Source organism: Nesoenas mayeri, assembly GCF_963082525.1.
Source record: "Nesoenas mayeri genome assembly, chromosome: 1".
NCBI classification, from domain to species: domain Eukaryota; kingdom Metazoa; phylum Chordata; class Aves; order Columbiformes; family Columbidae; genus Nesoenas; species Nesoenas mayeri.
This window is the reverse complement of record NC_137541.1, coordinates 198,505,538-198,525,536: the sequence shown is the minus strand read 5'-3', so window position 1 is coordinate 198,525,536 and position 19,999 is coordinate 198,505,538.

The window sequence follows — 19,999 nt, the reverse complement described above, 5'->3', positions numbered from 1 at the left end:
AGCACACCGTCCCGCTGAGGTCGTTAACTGTGTGGTGCCCAGCCCGCACCTGATGCCAGCAAACAGGATGCCTGATCTACAAAATACACGGATTCTCTCCATTCCTTGATACAGAAAATAAAGAGATTGAAAATACAGTCACTTTTATACAAGCAAGCTTTTCTGGTTCGCTTTGCGTGGAAAGGCAAGCAGCAAACTCGGTCGCTTGATACTTCTGACTAGTGACATAGTCACTGGTGAGTGGACGGGTGGGGGTATCGCACAGGATCACGAGCCAAACCCTGAACTGTCACAGAGCCCAGGCTTAGGCAAACCTCCTCACCTGTGAAACGGGTACAGGTAATTTGTTCTGTCTAGCGAGATAAGGGACACAGAAATCTGTAAGTCAGTCTCAGTACTGAAGAAAATGATCGTGAAGGTGTAAGCAAGCGTGTAGTCATGCCCCGTACAATTACTTCAATAAGAGCACAGTCATTCATCTGTTATTTCCCATGAGTTTTACTAATCCTGTAAAGCGGCCTTAAAATGATTTTGCTGAAAGGTAAGTTGCTTGATTCATCCATTCGGTAGGTGTGTGGAGTCTCTACATCATTTCCAAAAGTATCATTACATTAGCTTTGCCGTGATTCTTCAGTGGAGGGTGTGATGGCCAGGTGTCAGAAATTTACTGAAATCCCGTTCCCAGGGCATAGGCCAATTATCAAAGCATGATCATACTTAACACTTAAAGAACACTGAATTAAGTGCATCCTTCCAGAATATGGACAAATAAAAGCAAGCATAGAGCCAGCTAAGCCAGCATCCTTTTGGATAGCTGTTACTATACCATAAACTGCAAATTAATAATGCAATTATTGGTTTAGATCCTATTTTATTTTTCTGTCTGGGGAAAAAAGAAATGACTTTGAAGCGTAGCTGAGGGGGCAATAGGAGGTGCAGCCTCTAAAAGCGATTTCTCCATTTTGCTGGATTTTGTTTTCCCTGATTCATAGTAGGAATTCATTTAAGTCTATTACTTTCAGATTGCTCCTTGGTTTGGGCTTTAAATAACGTAAGAGAATAGGTGAAGTTGCTACCAGCAGAGCCCCTCTCAGCAGAACTCCAGCTGTCCCCATGCCAGCGCAGGCCACAGGTTTTCGTGTGGCTGAGTGAATCACCCTGGTCGTAAACACGCAAATTATACTTGTCTGCTACAATTTTAAATAAGCTTGAGCTCTGCACAACATAATTAAGAGCTGTGACAGGGAACTCTAAACGTTGCTTCCAGCCTAAAGTAAATCACAGATCTGCGTATGGGACCTCCAACAAACTGAGCCCAGTTTTGCTTGATGAATACTTCTATGTTTTTAACCTTCCCTTTGCAGTGTAAATTCCTCCTTTGCCTTAGAAGATCTGGGAGGAACTGAAAAGTAAGCTGAATGCTTTGAATCACCTGTGTTCCTACCAGGGAGCCAGATACTCCAACAGCCTCTGTGCCTTGTACTCCTCTCAGCGGAGACCCCCAAAAACATAGGGGACTACATGTAAAACCTGGGATCTCCGGTCCCACCAGTGATTCGGTGACTCAGGTCCCAGCATCCTTGTCTGAGAAAGACCTTGGAAACTCAGATGTCTGAAAGATCCTGTGCTGATGGGATTAACCCATTAAATCAAATAACAACAGGGGTGCCCCAGAAGGGCAGTGAAACTGATGAAGGGTCTGCAGCACAAGTGTGATGAGGAGCAGCTGGGGGAACTGGGGCTGTTCAGCCTGGAGAAAAGGAGGCTGGGGGGAGACTTTATCACTGTCTGCAACTACCTGAAAGGAGGTTGTAGCATTGGAGGGGGTTGGTCTCTTCTCCCAAGTAACAAGTGATATGACAAGAGGAAATGGCCTCAAGTTGTATCAGGGAAGCTTTAGACTGGATATTAGGAAACATTTCTTCATCTAAAGGGTTGTCAGGCATTGGAACAGGCTGCCCAGGGAAGTGGTGGAGTCACCATCCCTGGAGGTGTTTAAAAGACGCATAGATGAGGTTCTTAGGGACGTGGTTTAGTGGTGGACTTGACAGTGTGAGGTTAATGGCTGGACTTGATTTTAAAGGTCTATGAATCTATGATTAAAAAGCTGGTCTTCTGTGGCAGGGCTATGTCTGGGCAAGTGAACTTTTTTTATTTTTAAGATACACATATAGTTATAGGAAGGTCTGAAAAGAAGCGTGTGCGGACAGACTTGACGTGTTTGGAGAAATTACCAACTAACTCCTGCTGGTGAGATGGTCCTTGTGACATCAGTGCTGAAGAAACTGGCTACGAGAGTGGTTGCTCTCCAGCTGAAGCTGATTTGCGTTATTTTGTGGCATTTGTGTGAGTGGCAGCTTTTAAGTTCATAGATGGCTGGGGAGACAGTTCATAAACACCAGAATGGGGGTGAACTGCACTGTTACCAGTTGGGATAAGCTCAGTTACTCCCTGATGGACAGAAGAAGCTAGGACTTCATCTCTTCTCCTTCACAATAAGTGAACACTCTAAAACTTATAACTATTTTTTTTTGTTTTGTGCTTTTTTGGCCCTTCCCACTGTTTTTCTGGCTTAGCTCTGGTAATTTTTCCAAACCAAAGAAATTAGAAATGGATGCAGTCAGTCCTATGCTAAACAGTAGCCTTTCTCCTCCTTCTCCCAAACAGAATGGCTCCCTCAACCCATGTTTATGGAAAACTGAGATAAATAAAACTGTCTCCCAGGAAAGAAGAAAACACTTGACAACTAATATTTAAAGAGATGGAGTTTGCACCAGCTGCTTACATAGAAAAGGAAATGGATCCTACGCAGCAGTGTTAGCTGACGCATCCACCAAACCATGGACCCCCAGGTGAATAAGATACCCCAACAGCAGTTCAGAAACTTCGGGGCTTTTCGGAGGAGTGTTGGTAGCAACAACACTAATTATGAAAAGAAAATACATTCAGCATGGACCCAAAATGTACAACCTGAATATCCTCTTGCTGATGTTTTGAAAACCAGAAGAGATTCTCATGAAAGATTACATTTAATTGTGTGCTTAAGTGATATTTTTACCAAGTATGAAGAAAAAGGCAGTATATGTTTCTCGGTTCTGTTTAAAAATGTCATTATTCGACCAAAATTCTCTTATGCAGAGCAGTGCTCAACTTTTGAATTGATTATGTCTTAAATTGAAGAATTTCATTTGTCCTCAGTCCTTTGCCTCCTAAAAAATAATCTGGCAATAACAGTCAGTTGGGAATATTAATTTCTAAATACTTAATTGCTTCATGAATGCCCAGTGTTACACACTTGTAAAGGTCAGATTCTCAAACAGGAGAAAATATATAGATAAGACATTAAAAAAATCCCAGCTCAGTATAAATCCAAATAGTGTTCATGATCCTGAAATAACTTTCTAAAGAGTCAGAGCAAAGTGTTGGCTTTGTGTGTATTTTGAGTTGTTTGTTTGTTTGTTTGTTTGTTTTTAGTTTAAGATTTCCTGGATCTTAATATATTTGATTTCTGTTAAATTTAACTTTAGCTTCATTATTTTTAGGTTGTGTTTGCTTTGGAAGGATTCTACCATCCTAAACTACTTTTATTTTATTCACGGTGCGTACTTAAAAATTTAATGTGGTTGCTTTAGCTTTTTTTTTTTTAACTGTTAAAACGTCCATGCCACCTGTGTTGAAATAGCAAAAGGATGCGTCATTTGTAGTGATGTAAAGAGAAGGCTTTTTTTTTTAATTATAGATTTACCAAATCCTTGGTAATTGTTTTGGTTTTCAGTAGTAGCAAATAAAGAAGAAATCTCTCCAGCAGGTTAAACTGGATTTCAGCTGCAGCAGCCCCAGGAGCGGGCTCAGTTTTCTCCTTCCCTCCCTGTTTACTTGTATATGAAGAAGAAGGAGGGAATGAATGGCTGGAAAGGATTAGGAGACCCAGTCCCCTCCCAGCTCCCAGGCCAACCATTGCCTGCCCATGTACAAAGGGGAGAAAAAGCCTTTAAATCACCTTGCAAGACAGGTGATGAGTGCTGAGCAGTGATGTTCCTCTGTTACAAGTCGATGCTGAGATGCCATGAAGAGTGACCGTGCTTGGTGTTGCTGGAGATGGACATGAGGGAAACCTGCAGAGCCCTGGCGTTCAGGTGATGCTTTTGCACAGGGACCTTCAGTCTCTTGGCTACATGACGGGCTCATTGCTGCTCTCCTTGGGCACCATGTCACCTGCTAAAGCACCACGCTGAAAGAGAATGGCTCAGGAGACAAGAATCAGAATCATAGAATCGACTGGGTTGGAAAAGACCTCAGAGATCATCAAGTCCAACCCTTGGTCCAACTCCAGTCCATTTAATAGATCATGGCACTAAGTGCCATGTCCAATCTCAGTTTAAAAACCTCCAGGGACGGCGAGTCGACCACCTCCCTGGGCAGCCATTCCAATGCCTGACCACTCTCTCTGTAAAGAATTTCTTTCTAATATCCAGCCTAAATTTCCCCTGGCAGAGTTTAAGCCCATGCCCCCTTGTCCTATTGCTGACTGCCTGGGAGAAGAGACCAATCCCCACCTGGCTAGAACTTCCCTTCAGGTAGTTCTAGAGAGTGATGAGCTCACCTCTAAGCCTCCTCTTCTCCAGACTAAACAACCCCAGCTCCCTCAGCCTCTCCCCATAGGTCTTGTGCTCAAGGTCCTCTGTCAGCCTCAGTGCACCTCAACAGCCTCATCGCCCTGTGGAAATTTTGAGGAGACATTGAAAAGTTTCAATGGTTGTTGATATTTTTGTGAAAAACACTGCCCTGGTGATCACAAGAGATGAGACCGCTCCATTTTACACTAAACAAAGAAGATTTGCAGTGTGAAAAAACATATTGACTGAAACTTCAGCACTCTGACAGCACTTGGGACTTGGATGGAATTGAAAAATAAATACATTCAGTACCATGTAGGCAATGAAAGCCTTACCTTGGGTTTATTTGGTTTATAACTTGTCCCACACAAAGAGCTATGTTAAGGTTGCCAAGTTAGCAGTCATGGGAATGACAGGTTGAAGGCTGCCAGGCAATCCTACCCTGCCTTCTCATATACATTATTTATTCCTATTCATTGTAATATAGTCTTCAAATAAATATGGCTACAAATCATCTTTCCTACAGAAGCACATAATGAAAATATTCAGTGAATGAGCAACAAACCTATACTATGTAAAAGGAGCTCGCAGCCAAGATTATTTTTTGAAAGAGGCTGTAACTTCAGATTTTCTTATTTCAAAGAACAAGAAAAAAAAATAATTTTTAGTTTTTCTACGGTAAAACTTCAAAAACAACTCTTCAGGATCAACTGAAAAATATCTTAGATATATTTACCTCTATCTTTGCACACTATATTTTTGTTTCTGAATTTTGTTTCACACTTACGCGTTATTTGTTTCCCTAGGAACATCTCCGCTGCCTGGAGCAAGCTCTGCTGAGGCAGCGGCCCCATTGCCAGCCACGGCCAACAGCAGAGGGGCTGTGAGCACAGGAGGATGCACGTGTGTGCAGATCTCTTTGAAGTCCGGAGTGCAGAAGTATCATCACAGGCTGCACTCTGTGAGTAGGGTGTAGAAGCGCTGAATGCTCTCCTGACAGGTGGGAAGCATTTCGGTATTCACTATGTGATACAGCAGAGTTACACTGTTCTTTGCCCGATTAATGGTTGTGCAAACAGCCATCGCATCTTACTTGTCTTGAACTTGGTCCCTGCTAATTTCATTTCATGTCATCTGATTTTTGTAACAGAAGAGAGGATGAGGAGTAGTTTCCTGTTGACTTTCTTCCTATTTATCTTTCATCTTTTTCTCCTTAGTCCTCTCTATTTTTGAGAAGAAAAACTGTAGTTTGTTCAAGTTCTCCCTGTGTGAAATTGGTTCCAAACCTCTACGCATTTGTAGACCCCCCTGGGGCCTTCCCATTTCTACACTATCATTTTCAATGGAGAAAACTGCACAGAGATTTCCAGACATGAGCCCACCCTGGATTTCTCCAGTGCATAATGTTGTAATCTCCTCCATTCTCCAGTCTCTATAATTTTCAACCCATTCTGGTCAAGCTGATCAAACTGGAACATACTAATCTTAACAACAGATATCACTTAAATGTATTTTAAACAATGCCCAGCTGAAAACAGCGCTTTGTGTGAACAACGATGGAAATGATGGAAAAATTATTCCTGGAACTTTCCTTTATTCCTGCTTTTCAATAACACTTAATGTCCTGGCATTTCTGTGCCCAACTGTGTTATGAATTTTTTCTACACCATGCTTTGACATCCAAACTCTTACCACTAGGTGGTGTGGTACAGTACGGTATGGTACGGTATGGTATGGTACGGTACGGTACAGTACGGTTGTGTTCTCATGGCTGCTGAGCCACCCCTCCTCACTGGGCAAACTCATAACACAGGACACTCGCCTGGAAACTTGAAATGCTGTTTTGAAGGAAAATAAAGATCATTGCTGAGCATGAATAAAGAAATAAGGGTAATCACGCAATGTTGTTTGGGGTGCAATCATCTCAATACACTATATAAGTCAACATGGGAAATACCTAAACTGAGCTAATCCTGTCTCCACTTACAGTGATTAGAGAGATAATGGTGCTTTTGGGGCAGCAAAAGTAAATGTCTAAACTGAGTTAGAACAATGGTGTCCTAACAGTATCCAATTATCTCCATTCACTGTGGAGGAAACTGGTGCTCACTTGGTTGGATGTGCATGTTTAAGGTCAGCTGAGAGGAACCCCAACTCTCAGGAATGAGTCAACTGTATCTAGAAGAGACAAGAAAGCATTGTGCTATTTTGCTGGTGAGGTCTGTGTCCAGGTCCCCCCACATGGAGAGAAGGAGGCAGGTGGAGATGACAGGAGTGTAAGGGTGTAGAGGCCACAGAATAACCAGGTTTAATGCAAGAACTAGAGGGGCTCCAGGGTGCTGTCACTGGGGTTGAGTTATCAGAAGGATGCTGGGATATTCAGATGATGCTGGGGCTAAGAGGCCTGAGGGATAACAGTCACTGGGGGCAATGGTTTGGGTTGGAAGAGACCTTAAAAATCATCTAGTTCCAAACACCCTGTAACAAGAAGAAACACCTTCCACTAGACCAGGTTGCTCAAAGCCCTGTCCAACCTGGCCTTGAACACTTTCAGGGATGGAGCACCCACAGCTTCTCTGAGAAACCTGTTCCAATGCCTCACCACCCTCCTTGTGAAGAATTTATTCCTTACCTAATCTAAATCTACCCTCCATCAGTTTAAAGCCATTACCGCTTGTCCTATCACTACACACCTATGTAAAAAGTTCCTCTCCAGCTCTCAATGGTACTGGGAAAATGCTGAGGTGCAGAATGAGGACACGCTGGTATCACTGCGGCAGAGGTTTAGTTATGTGGGGATTGAAAATATTGGGGTGAGCAGCTGGTGGATGTGTGAGGGGAGACTGGCTGTTTACTTGGCTGAGGAATAAACAGATCATTAGGACATACGAGTACGGGTATGGTTAATGGCCATTCCTTCTCACCTTTCTTCAAGTTCTTCCTCTGTAACTGCTCTGTGTTATGCTTCAGAGCCTGCAGCAACACATCGTATCAGGGCCTTTTATCATCCCCCTGCAGCCCAGCCTGGCAACAGCTGCTCTTTCTTCCCCCCAGGCAGCAAGGAAGGGAGCACAGACAGCTCGTCTGGCCATGCACCACGTCTCGCTTCTCATCTCTCCCGCAGCATCAGCAGAGAGTCTGCATGACAGATGACAGAGGAGTCAGCCCTGATCCCAAGCTGTGCTCCACCGCGGAGAACTGCCAGTGCACCTCCTGCCTGGAGGATCGAAGCCTTTGACACAACCAAGGCCCAGGAGTGACAGGCTTTCAGGCAGGGCAGGAAGCCCCTGCAAGTAGGAATAACTGCACGTGCCAGGCAAAGTTCAGATTTCTGCTGGTAAAAGAAGAAGGGGGTGACCTCAGCTCTCCTCTGGGCTCTGGAAAGGATATGGTAGCAATCACCATGATATTTTTCTTCCTCCTTCTTTCCATTCTACTTCCTCCTCCTCCTTAGCACCCTGCTCCTCTTGTCCTGCCAGTCACCCCGCTTCAAGTCCTGGGCTCCTTGCCAGGTTGGTGTGCTAGCATTTACCTTTCCAGTTCCTCATGTCATCCCAGTTTTATCCTCCCCAGTTTGTAACCAAGTGCCCTTTCACCTTGCTGCCTCAGCCCCATTCCCTGCCCACATGCACCTCCAGCCCTGAGCCCCCTGGCAGCGGCAGCACCGGGTGCTGGCAGCGTCCGGCGCCGCTGCCCACCAGTGACAGTCCAGTCCTGCCCGCCAGGGACAGTCCTGCCTACCAGGGACAGTCTTGCCTGCCAGGTACAGTCCTGCCTATCAGGGACAGTCTTGCCTGCCAGGGACAGTCCTGCCTGCCAGGGACAGTCCTGCCTGGGCCTGGGAGCTGGCAGGGGAGCAGTGTGCCCTGTGCTGACACAGCCCTTTGCAAATTCATCTGCCAAGCTGACAAGTCTCTGCTAAAGTACATGAGCTGAGACTCTCAAAACACATTTATAACTTGGCTACGTCTTCTGGCATCAGGGTGACCTCCCCCCTCTTTTGCCAAATTTCAAGCTCTTGCTCAAATAAACAGTTGCCTAATCTTGCCCTGAAAACCACAGAACCATTTTTACTGAAACTGCCCTTCCCTTTCCTCCCTCTAAAAGAAAATGGAGGGGGAAAGAATCAGCCTGAGGCCAAGTGTTGGCAGAAGACATTTCAGCCTCGATGAGTAACATCTAACAAACTTATGAGCAACCAAAAGCAGGATCTTATAATGAGAACTGTCAGGCGGTGGTAATTACAAGCAGCGCTACCAACTCCATTGGCAATGTGCATCACTCAGAAAAGGAGGGAAGTGCATAAATGGTAAAGATAATTTTACATAAACTGAAGAATTGGATGCATGCCTCTGAGTGTCTGTTTCTCATCCTACTTCATCTATCATCAGCTTCCCTTCGTTGCTTCTCGCAGTCGTGCTCTTCCTCCTCTGCAGTTCCTGCCATCTGGAACAGTGTTCCTGTATTCTTCTATCAACTCTCTAACATCAGCTTTCGGTTAAATACATATCTGGGATCCCCTGACTTTGCTTTTACTTTTCTCCTTATTCTGCTAGTATTTATCTCTGAAATGGTTTACTCAGAATCTTTGAGGTTTATTTTAAAAAGAATTATAAAAAGGAGGAAAAATCTACAAATACATGTGATCATGGATACATTAACATTTCTGATACTGACTTTCACTGGGCAATTTATGTAAAGCTATTTCCTGACCATGAAGCATTATTTAAATTAGAAGGAGGCAAAAAAATCAGTGGGAAAAAGCTGTGGGTATCTTAGATTAGATTAGCTCCATCTTAAAAAGACACCATTAGTAAAATCTAGTCTGGTCCCAAAATCAGAAGTATTGATAGATGCTTATTTTATTTTTTTAAATGCTGATGCTGAAAGAAATCTCCATGTGAGAAGCAAGAAAGAAGCATTAACTTACAATTTAGCATAAGAATGAGCTTTAGATAAAGCCAACCAAAAAAAAGAAAAAAAAAGAAACAGTCTATAACCTCCATCTGTGGACACTGAATCTCATTTATAGATTCATTCATGCAATCTCCAGATATAACATTAAAAATAAGCTAGTAGATATGAGTGACACACTTAGGAGAGTATGTGGCTCACCAGCCACACAGGATAAACTATTCCCATGTCAGCTGGCTCAGCTAGCTCTTGCTTGGGTTACCAAGGGGTTAAAACTCTGCCCAGTTGTAGGGAGGATTCAGCCCTTTCACAGCTGTAAATCCAGGAGACAGGTTTGTTATCTAATCTGACATCTTGCATAACACAGGCTGTGGAGCTTCCCTGGATTGATGGTTTCTCAACTAGACTATAATCTTATTGAAAAAGCAATACCCAGGCACAATTTTATGGTACCTCTGGGTACTTCACACACTGATGGCCCAGTTATGAGCTCCCAGGTTTTATGTCTGTAATGCTTCAGACCAAAGTTAACTACAGGTGTAACTTGTGAGCACTTAAAGTTACCTAAATAGTTAGTGCCTTCTTGATGGTGATGAATCCCTGTGATGAGCAATTACCCAACTGCTGGGTAACACCAGCATTTAATCACAGTCATACTGATAGACATCTCTACTACCCAACAGGAAAACGTTTTCCTCACTGGGATGAGAACTGTTCCACCAGCTGCAGATGTTAAAAAGAAACATTTGTTTTGAAAATAGTGTATCGCATTTCAACAGCAGGCTTGCTTACGTAAGTAGCTCTTAAACTAACTTGCAATCTACTAATCAATGCAATTGCCTGAGTTTTCTGTTAGTGAAAAATCTCTTTCTCCACTGTCTTGGAGCAAAGGGAGCACACTGCACTGAGGAGGTGTTTGCCTTCGCACAGCTGTGAATCCTGCTCCGGAGATGTTTGCAGACGTCATCAGAAAGGTGACTGAGAATGATCAGAATTGCAGGAAATTCACATTTTTCTTTATCTTTTTACATGCTTTACTTTTCTGGTTTCTTCATTCACTGTCTTCTGGAGAATGCACGTGAAATTGGGGTGGTCTGGAAGGTGGCACCGTGGGCTAGGGGGATGTGGTGTGATGCACAGGGTTGTGGGGAGCTCTCGGCTGGGTCTCGTCCTGTTTCATTTCCATGTCTGCTTTGTGTTACCCAATTATTCAATGGTGCTTGTGAGAAAACAGCTCAGAAGGAGAATGGTTAATTGCTCCTCTGGGGAGGATCAGAGCCCAGAGAGTGTAAGGAGGGGACAGGGTGACAAACCAGAGGCAGGGACAGGGCAGGGAGACAGTGGGTGCTGCTGAGCCAGCCGGGTTTAGCTCTCCAGGCTGTATTTCCATCGAAGTTCAGCTGGGAAATAAAACACATTGCTACACCTCTGGAAAGCACTGCAGAGGGTAAGTCAGCCCGAGGGCTTGAGCCAGCCCCATGGCAAGAGGGGTAAAAGAGACTTGAGCAATACACCGTATCTGCGCTTTTTAGACCCTTTGTACTCCTAGTAAGAAAACCATAACACAACCTCTTCGGTTTCCTTAATATCATTGCCACAGCTGGACGAGCTGGAACAATATCTTCATTGTATTCAAATGAATACGTGGTCCTACATTTCTGTATCCTTTTTCCCATTACTGTGAAGTACTAGGACAGCTGTGGGGTAGTAATGCTCTCCTTTAATCAGCCTGAGGGAAGCCTGAGAATGGCAAGGTCACAAATTCCGGCTTGTGAAACTGTTGAATGGATCAGGCAGGAGCAGGTTTGTTTACACAGAAAGCTGGTACACAAACAGCTGGGCAACGCAGGATGAGGAGAGACGAAATGCAGACGTTCTGCTCCGGCCAGAACTGAGATCAAATGTACTTTCTAAACAAGCTTGGTAATACATCTGCCAGATGCTGAGAACCAGATGTAAAATATTATTGATGTGCTTACAAGTTGAAGGTTGCAAAGCTGGACTTTAAGGAGCTTCCCGTGTGGAATGGACATTGTACCCTCTGTTAGGCACTCACCTTTCCTGCATGCAAAATTGAGGAGGACTCAGGTGATCTCAAAGGGATCCAAAAGACAAACATGTAAAGCAAGAGCTACCTGATACTAAGCTGTTATGTGGGAAGCTACTAAGACTGATCCAGCAAGAAGTTTGTGGACAAGCAGAGATTAAAATTTTGCCTTTCAGGGTTTTCATTGCCTTGCTTTACTTAGGGTCCAGAGCTCAGAGGCTTCCCTTGCACCCAGCTGTCTTTGCAATTCATTTATTTTATGGAAGAAAGACTCAAACTCATTTTAGAAGAGGTAAGGTGGTAGAAGTCGTGACAGGGCATATTGTATGGGATCTAACCAGCTTATTCCATATCCCTATTGGTTTTGAGTAACTTCTGTGTCCCTATGTGTTCAGGTCTTCAGTCCCAAGAATTGCTGCACTGCCCATGTACAAGCAAGAGGTTGTGCTCTGGTGACTGCAAATTGGTGCCACCAGCTGAAGGAGGTGACCCAGCCCTGGCACCTGGGCCATCACACTGGCCCCCATGATCTAATTAACTGGCTGCACACCTCATGTGCCCAGGATGTGGGGGACCTGTTGTGAATTCCCTCTTTACTCTAGAGGGTTAAACCAGTACAACCAACATGTCAGGTTATAGATAACTTGGAATAACACCATCATTTACCAATATTGCTATCAATACTTGGGCTATGGAGCAGCCAAGGACCAGAGAGTGCTGGGCTGAAGATGTGAGTGCCTTCACAGGTGTAGATGAGTGGCAGGCAGGAGGTGAGTTCTTCCAGACCAGCTTAATATCAAACACAGGAACAACCACCAGGTACAACAGAAATGGTCATGAGGGCAGGGACTGGAATTCAGGCCTCCAAGATAAATTTTGAAAATATTAGGCTAAATAACAAGCAAAATGGTAGCCAGGCTCATTCTTGCTTTCTTTAGACCCATGATTAGTTGTCCTTGGTGACTGCACTATTTTGGACTTAGGTGCTCTGGTGTCTTATAAACAGCTGAGAAAGCTACTGCCAGACCTGGCTCTGAGCATTTCCTTGACCTTCAGAGGTGTGTGGGTGGGGTGAAGGAAGAGAAATACAGAACAAAGGTTAGCAATAACTAGTATTAGTAGCCTTTGATTCTTTGAAAGGGACTTTTTCCTCCTTCATTCTGAAAGGGACTGAAGGGAGACTTCATCAAGGTCTACAGCTTCCTCACAAGGGGAGGAGGAGGGGCAGGCACTGATCTCTTTGGTGACCAATGACAGAACCCAAGGGAATGGCAGGAAGATGTACCAGGGGAGGTTTAGGTTGGACATTAGGAAAAGGTTCTTCACCCAGAGGGTGCTGGACACTGGAACAGGCTCCCCAGGGAGGTGTCACAGCCTCAAGCCTGACAGTGTTCAACAAGAGACTGGACAACACCCTCAGACACACGGTGTGAACTGTGGGGTTGTCATATGCAGGGACAGGAGCTGGACTCTGTGATCCTTGTGGATCCCTTCCAACTCAGGACATTCTATATTAAGCAGGCTGTATGTGATAAGCAAGAAGCAAACATGCTGTTGAACGTGGAATCTGCAGAAAGGGTGTGTGTAGTCCGCCCTGCGCTGGTTCCAGGAAAGCTCTGTTGGCTGCAGAGGTGCTGTCAGGGATCCCAAGTGACAATCAGCAGTCATCCAAGTTTACATCTTTTATAGGATGTATTTCTCCTGGTCTCCTACACCAGCACGCAGATCCTCTTTTGGAAAGGAGCCATCTCTGCCCGCTTTCCAGCAGCTCGGTGTGAGGACACCAAGGCCCCGCGCAGGGCGCAGGCCATGGCGGCGGCCCTGCTGCAGAGCTGCTGCGGCAGCGGCCTATGCTGTCCTCTTCTCCCCAGCTTATCTCTGTTGACGATAAATGCTTCAGTACAGAGATGGCATCTGCATTTGTGGAGCAGCACAAAGGGCTCTCTATGCTGCAGTGTAATCCAAATAATAGATCCATAACAGCTAAGTCACAGGAGACAGAGCTGGCCCAATCTTAGGCAGAAGTATGCCAGTAAAGTATAGAGAATATAGCTGGGGAGTGACCGTGCTTTTACCTAGTTCAACAAACTACCTTATCTGGTGCTGGGGAAAACAGTGCTTATGCAGCTACAGCTGCTACATATCATATATCTTCTGTGAACGCCATCAAAAGCCGTTCAAATGCAGCCACCCACAAGAGTTACTGTTCAAAAGCCCCACAAAACAGTTGGGCTGTAAGAAACACTGAAACACTACGTTAAAGATTTTGGGTTTTTTTTCCTGTGATTTAGGGAACCCAACAGGACATTGATTTCAAGGGAGGCAGAGAACTGGCAGAAAATACTGATAAGTGTCTGAGTTATTGCTGAGGCAACTGAAATTCTGTATTACAAATTACAGATTTTGTTTGGGTTTTATGTTTCAGTTATATTTGTTGCAGATACTACATTCGTATTGACAGATCTAATGTTTTCTGGAGTGAATTTCTAGCCTCTGAGTCCCTGTGCAGTGTGACAAAAAAGCTTGATTTGCTGACAAGGTGTATGAAAGCTTCCCGAGATACCTGTCAACGAGAACATGGGTGATGATGAGGTGTTTGGGGCTCCAAGGTGGGACCTGGGCCTGCTCAGGACACCCCGCGTATCCAGCCTCAAAAAAAAGCTTTTTTTCCCTTATTTGTCCACTCGGTGGTGCTAAAACAACACCAGCCCTTTTTGGGCATTTTCTCACCGCCTGTGTCAGGCAGACCATGTCTGTGCTCTTTGGGGGATGTTCATGTCACTGGTTTAAAGAGCTACCTCTGCAAAGCCAATAATCAGGAAACCTAATTAGCTCCCCGGCTCTCTGCTGTGTGCCTTGGCTCTTCAATTCCAATGGAATAGAGATAAGCCACACAAAAGACTTGTCGTGCCTAATTTCATAGGGAAAGATTAGCAAGCCCATGGTATTTTTCTCTAATGTTGATTATAATTTAATTAATTCAGGATTCTGTGCTGTTTTCAGAGAAAAAGTGAAGGGGGTAACATCACTACCAAAACTACTTTTGTTTTCCACAATTGCTGACTGAGAAGAATTGACACTGCTAGGCAAAGTCTGTTGGAAAAATATTTTTTCTGTCAAACAACTTGATAAGAAAAAGATGGGTGAAAAAAACCCCTAAAGTTTAATCTGAAACACACAACTCTCTACGGGTTCAATTACTTTTAAGCTAGTGTGTATCACTAAAGGAGATGTCTTGCTGGGAAAGGCTGTGTGTTTGGAGTGGTATGAAAGTACCTCCAGTTCCAGATGAACTGGCTGTTGGGGTTCTCTCCCCTTCTCTGGGCAGAGTAACTGCCCATGGGGCAGCTTGGACAAGGGATGCAGTGGTGCCAACCTCACTGAAAGGGTCTTCAGAACAATGGGTTGAGCTTTTACATTTACTTGAATGCCAGTGCTGTGTCCAGGCTTCTAGGTCAGGACTTAGGCACCCGGATGGGAATTCAGCCTGCCCCAAATCTGAATTGCCTTGTGTGCTGCCTCTGGGTATTTACAGGCAGGTGAGATGAAACCAAGCCTAGGCATCCAGAGCAGAGCCCATGTGGAGTGGCACAAAGCACAAAGGATCAGGATTTGAATAGCCAGAAAAGTTTCCTAACCCTGACTGTCAGAGTCAACATGCACAAAATGCCACGTGGCTCAGTATGTTTGAAGGGGAGGATTCTCTGAAGTTAAAAATCAGTTAGAACTGAAGAAGTTTTTTTACAATGAGTGTGGTGAAACACTGGCCCAGGTTGCCCAGAGAGGTGGTGGATGCCCCATCCCTGGAGACATCCCAGGCCAGGCTGGACGGGGCTCTGAGCAACCTGATCTGGGTGAAGATGTCCCTGCTCATGGCAGGGGTTGGACTAGATGAGCTTTGAAGGTCCATTCCAACCAAACTATTCTATGATTTCTATGATGAGAAAAAACAATATAGTATGTGATTTTATTACATTTATTGTATTAATTCTTGTAATATAACTGTGTGGACAGTTGCAACTGTATCTCTGAACTCTGGCTTCATAAAAACACTCTAGGCATTTCCAGCATTCACTGGCACACGGGCAGTTAAATCCTTGCAAGCAACACTGTATTTTGTTCTCTCTCTTCATACCAATTTTTAGCTTCCTGTGACAAGAAACAGTGTTGGGGGTTAATGGCTTAATTCACAGTTTATGACGGGCTCATGTGCACAGACCTCTTATCTGTTTAAATTCTGTGTGAAGAGCACAGGAAACAGCTCATGCTTCAGGAGTGTGGCCACATGCCAGGGACATGACCCAGCTGTCCTCTGCACCCAGCGCCACACCGGATGTGTGCAGGTGACACTGACTCAGGCAGTGCCTGTGCTTGCCAGGGCTGGACCTCTTCCAGTCCACAGGCTGTCCAGGCAATATGGATTTACCTGAATCCTGGCTTCTCCTCTTTCAGGGACAGAGACAGCTACTTGCGGCTCCCTGGTCCAGCACAGATGAGGGAAGCATGGCCTTGTGGGCTCTGCAGTGGCTGGGTGAAGGAGGTGATGGGTTGAGGGATTCAGGGGTAAGGGGAACGCCAAGGGGAAGGCAAAAGAGCAAGTGTCTCACTGTCTTTGCTCTGTCTTTGCAGCAGCTTTCCACAGAGGTGTGTGCTCTGTAGTGCTTATGATGACTGTAGCTACCCTGAGGAACCACAGGAATGGACTTTCCCTGCTGAATACACTGCTGCTGGAAAAGCAGATGATCGCCACAGAAGCACTGTGGCTCTACAGAGGTGGTGTGCCTCTGTCTTCTGAGTCCTTGGCTTCACAGGCTGGGGAGATCCATCTCAATCCCCGAACTCTCACATCCCTTCAGCCTCAAAGATCATTCACACAAACTCCGAGAGGAATCCTGCCAAATTTCCTGCTCCCCCGGCAGGCTTTTTCCCCAGAAAGCAATCTGAAACCTCACTGAGAATGCCACTGAAGCCTCTTTGGCAATAGAATCCCACTGTCATGCTGCGTGATAGATCACACTCTGGAAAACACAGCCCTCAGTGGGAACAGCCAGATCATTTTGATTAGCTGGACTACTTGTCTTGTGAAATTTGGCACTTGGTAAGTGTGTCAAAAGTTAAAAGTTTCTGTGTGTCTGAACCCACTCATAGACTGCTCAGCTTTCCAAAATCCTGATGTGTGAGACACAGTGCTGTGCGCTTCTGCAGGACCAGCCTCCCCATGACCGGTTTGTCACTGTGCCCTCTTCACCATCAGGCCACAGGCATCCACTGCATTTGAATTGCTGGATGTACAGAATGAGGACAAGATGGCAGAACTGCTGCTGACGTGTGAGATGCAGCTGCCATGACTGGTGGGTACCCGGATTTTCATGCTCAGAAGCGGAGGTGGGGACCGCGGTGCCCTGAGCCACAGGGAGGAGCAGCGCAGCCCAAGAGAAGGTGCTCACTGCTGGGAAGAGGCTCTTTGGGATTGGGACATGTGGCTGCCCAGCCTGGGCCTTCGGGACTGGTGTTTTATGAGCTCAGGCCTGTCAAAGGGACATCTACAGACAGATTTTTGTGTCCTACTAGGAATATGTTATTGTCACAGTTCATTCTGTGTAATTATTCCAGTAAAACAATGACCCTTTCCTGATTATCTTCTAAAAAAAAAAAAAACCAAACCAAACAAAAAAACCCACCAACACCCCAAAGCAGTGCATTTTTTTTAAAAAAAAGCTTATGTGTTGTGATCCCAAGCCCCAGAAGGGAACATTTCAGTTTCATTTCTCTGCAGTTCTATCAAATCCTGTCCTCAATGAAACGAAAGTGAAAATGGACAGAAACAAAAAGACAAGCATATCTGAAGCTCTGCTGCGTTCACCCATAACTTCCTGCTGTAGAATTTCTTGCACCTTTTGCTGCTCCCAGGAACAGCGGCAGGATGTCCAGTCAGAGCACGGGTCTGCTTCATGGGACGAACTGTTGGGTTCCTGCCTCTGATACAAAAACCATGCACTGAAAAGCATGTAGATCTGGAGCACCCGTTGACTTGCTTACCATTTTCCCTCACACACTCAGTTACGTTAGACTCCTATGATGTTACAGAAATGTGAGATTAAAAACTGATTTGTTTTCTGTTATCTGTCCTCATAGGCTTGGAACAGGCTCACTAGTGACTTAACACTCTCGCCTCCTTAGTGATTAACAGAGAGAAAAAGGCAATTCAGGGAGGTGCATGTAATCCATTTTGAATGCCTGTTTCAGGATTCAATAACAAACATCCAAATTTGACTATAAAGACTGACCAGCTCAGATATATAGGTCTATCTCTACACCTCTTCTACATTTTACTACATGATTCTCTCTTGCTAATTGCATTATTGTAACCTTTGGCCTTCTCTTGCCTCACACTCAAATTCTGCACCCTTTTCTGGTGTTTCCTATGAGTTTTGCTGGTCAGCAGCTCTTTTTGTTTTCAGCACTGTTGTAGCATGTCTGCCTTCTATAGGTTTCCGTAGTGCCTGTCATGGTGTTATATTACAGAAGACAAACATGCTTTGCTTTGCAGAGGCTTGTCTTTTGTTCTGATATTTACTGAATAGAAGAAATTGGTTTCCAATGAATCTTGTAGCTTATCTTTCTCTATGAAAAAGCCTGAGTAATTCTTGCTGGGGCTGGGCAAATATACTGTGATGTGGGAGGCCTGACAACCTGCAAACCATGTAGCCGACAACTTGTCAGCAGAAGAGCACTCGTGTGTAAAGGGACAAAACAACATCTGAAAAACAGAATATTGTACAAATGTGCTCATTTTCTGTGTGCAGAAGATTAGCATTGCCTAGAAAGGAACTGACTGGAGGGGGAAAGAGCAATTTCAAAGGCCAGAAACAAGAGAAGAGCACTCGCAATGTATATGTATTTCAATATACAGAGTCTTGGCCTACGTGTCTGAATGCAGGATGAAGCAGCTTCACATGTACATGCAAAGTTTCACTTGAAAACAAATTAGTTTTTAAATTAGTCTATAGGAGCCAGCGGAAGGGAATCACTGTGGTAACACTGAATGTGCAAAGGTTTGAAGTATTCTGCATCTCTTATAGTGATCGCTGCATACTGGGAAACGCAGCTTCAGAGGCAGTAACCTCATGAACTGCCAAGGCATGAATACCACTATTGTTTCCATGTAAGAAAAACAGAGCTGCAGAAAACAGAAAAGCTCCTACAGTCCTGGGTCGATGCCAAACTGTTGTATATTCTTTCAGAGGAAGATAACCTGCTTAATTTTGGATAAGTTCTCATAGTAGCTTGTGTTATGCTTACAACTAAGTGACCAAGTGAAGGAGGCAGAATTCTGGAGACCTACAGCATGTGTTTGACAAAGCTCAGACACAGACCAGGTTCATAGTTAGATATCCATTCAAAACTACTAGGAAGAGCTTAAAAGACAGGATGAAAGTTAACCCTTTCTAAAATAAAACTAAGGAAGTCATAAGGAAGTGGCAAGAAGCCCAGTATCAAACCCCAACATGTTGATACTTTATTCCGACCCTTGCGTTTGCACTTCTCAACATGCAGATGGTGCTAGAAACGATGCTATATGCTTGAGGCTCTGAAACATTTCATATTGAGACACAGAGACTTCATCTGTGTGGGCCCTTAGCTGGTATTTTAGTCTCCACTAATTACCCAGGCCTGAAGAAGGTACAGCACCTTGAATCTCAGAACTGGTGGTCTTGTCCTTTTTAAATATGTGCCTTACTTTCAGAACAGGACAAAATCTGTCTCATGCCTACTTATGACATTAATGTCTTCTAAAGTAATGAATTCTTAAAGCCTCAGAGGTTGGGGCTTCATTTTCCAGATGCTGTACAAGCATATTTTACCAGGTTTTCCTTTCTGTTGAAAACACGCTCTCATTCCTTTTGTGCATTAGCAATGCGGTGTTTCTTTAGTTTCACATAATGGAGGAACAAGAGAATCTTATTTTGTCCCTTCTCTTAATATTCTTTGATCCCAGTGATCTTTAGGACAGTCAGTGCCGTTCCAGCTGAAAATGGTCTCTCTTTGAGGAAATTACTCAACACAGTCACAAAGGACCCTTTGCCCCTCCAAGGCCGCCGTGTCCTCTATCTCAGAAGCACCGTGATGAACTCAGTGTCCAGCTCCTGCTCCCAAGCCAGCTGTGCTCGCTGGCACTTTCAGTTTCTGGCACAAGAATGTTTCTATTTGGATGCAAACATCTTTTGGATTATCACTATTACTAACACTGAACTTCAGACAGATAATATGCCCAGATTGTTGTGTTAGATATCCAGATGGCTTCCGTTGCATGAACACATTATCTTCTACCTGGGCTGGCTGGTACTGGGATAGATGGATTTCAGATCAGTGCAGACACTGGCTGATGCTGAATTAAACCAGGTCAGTATATTCTTTGTTT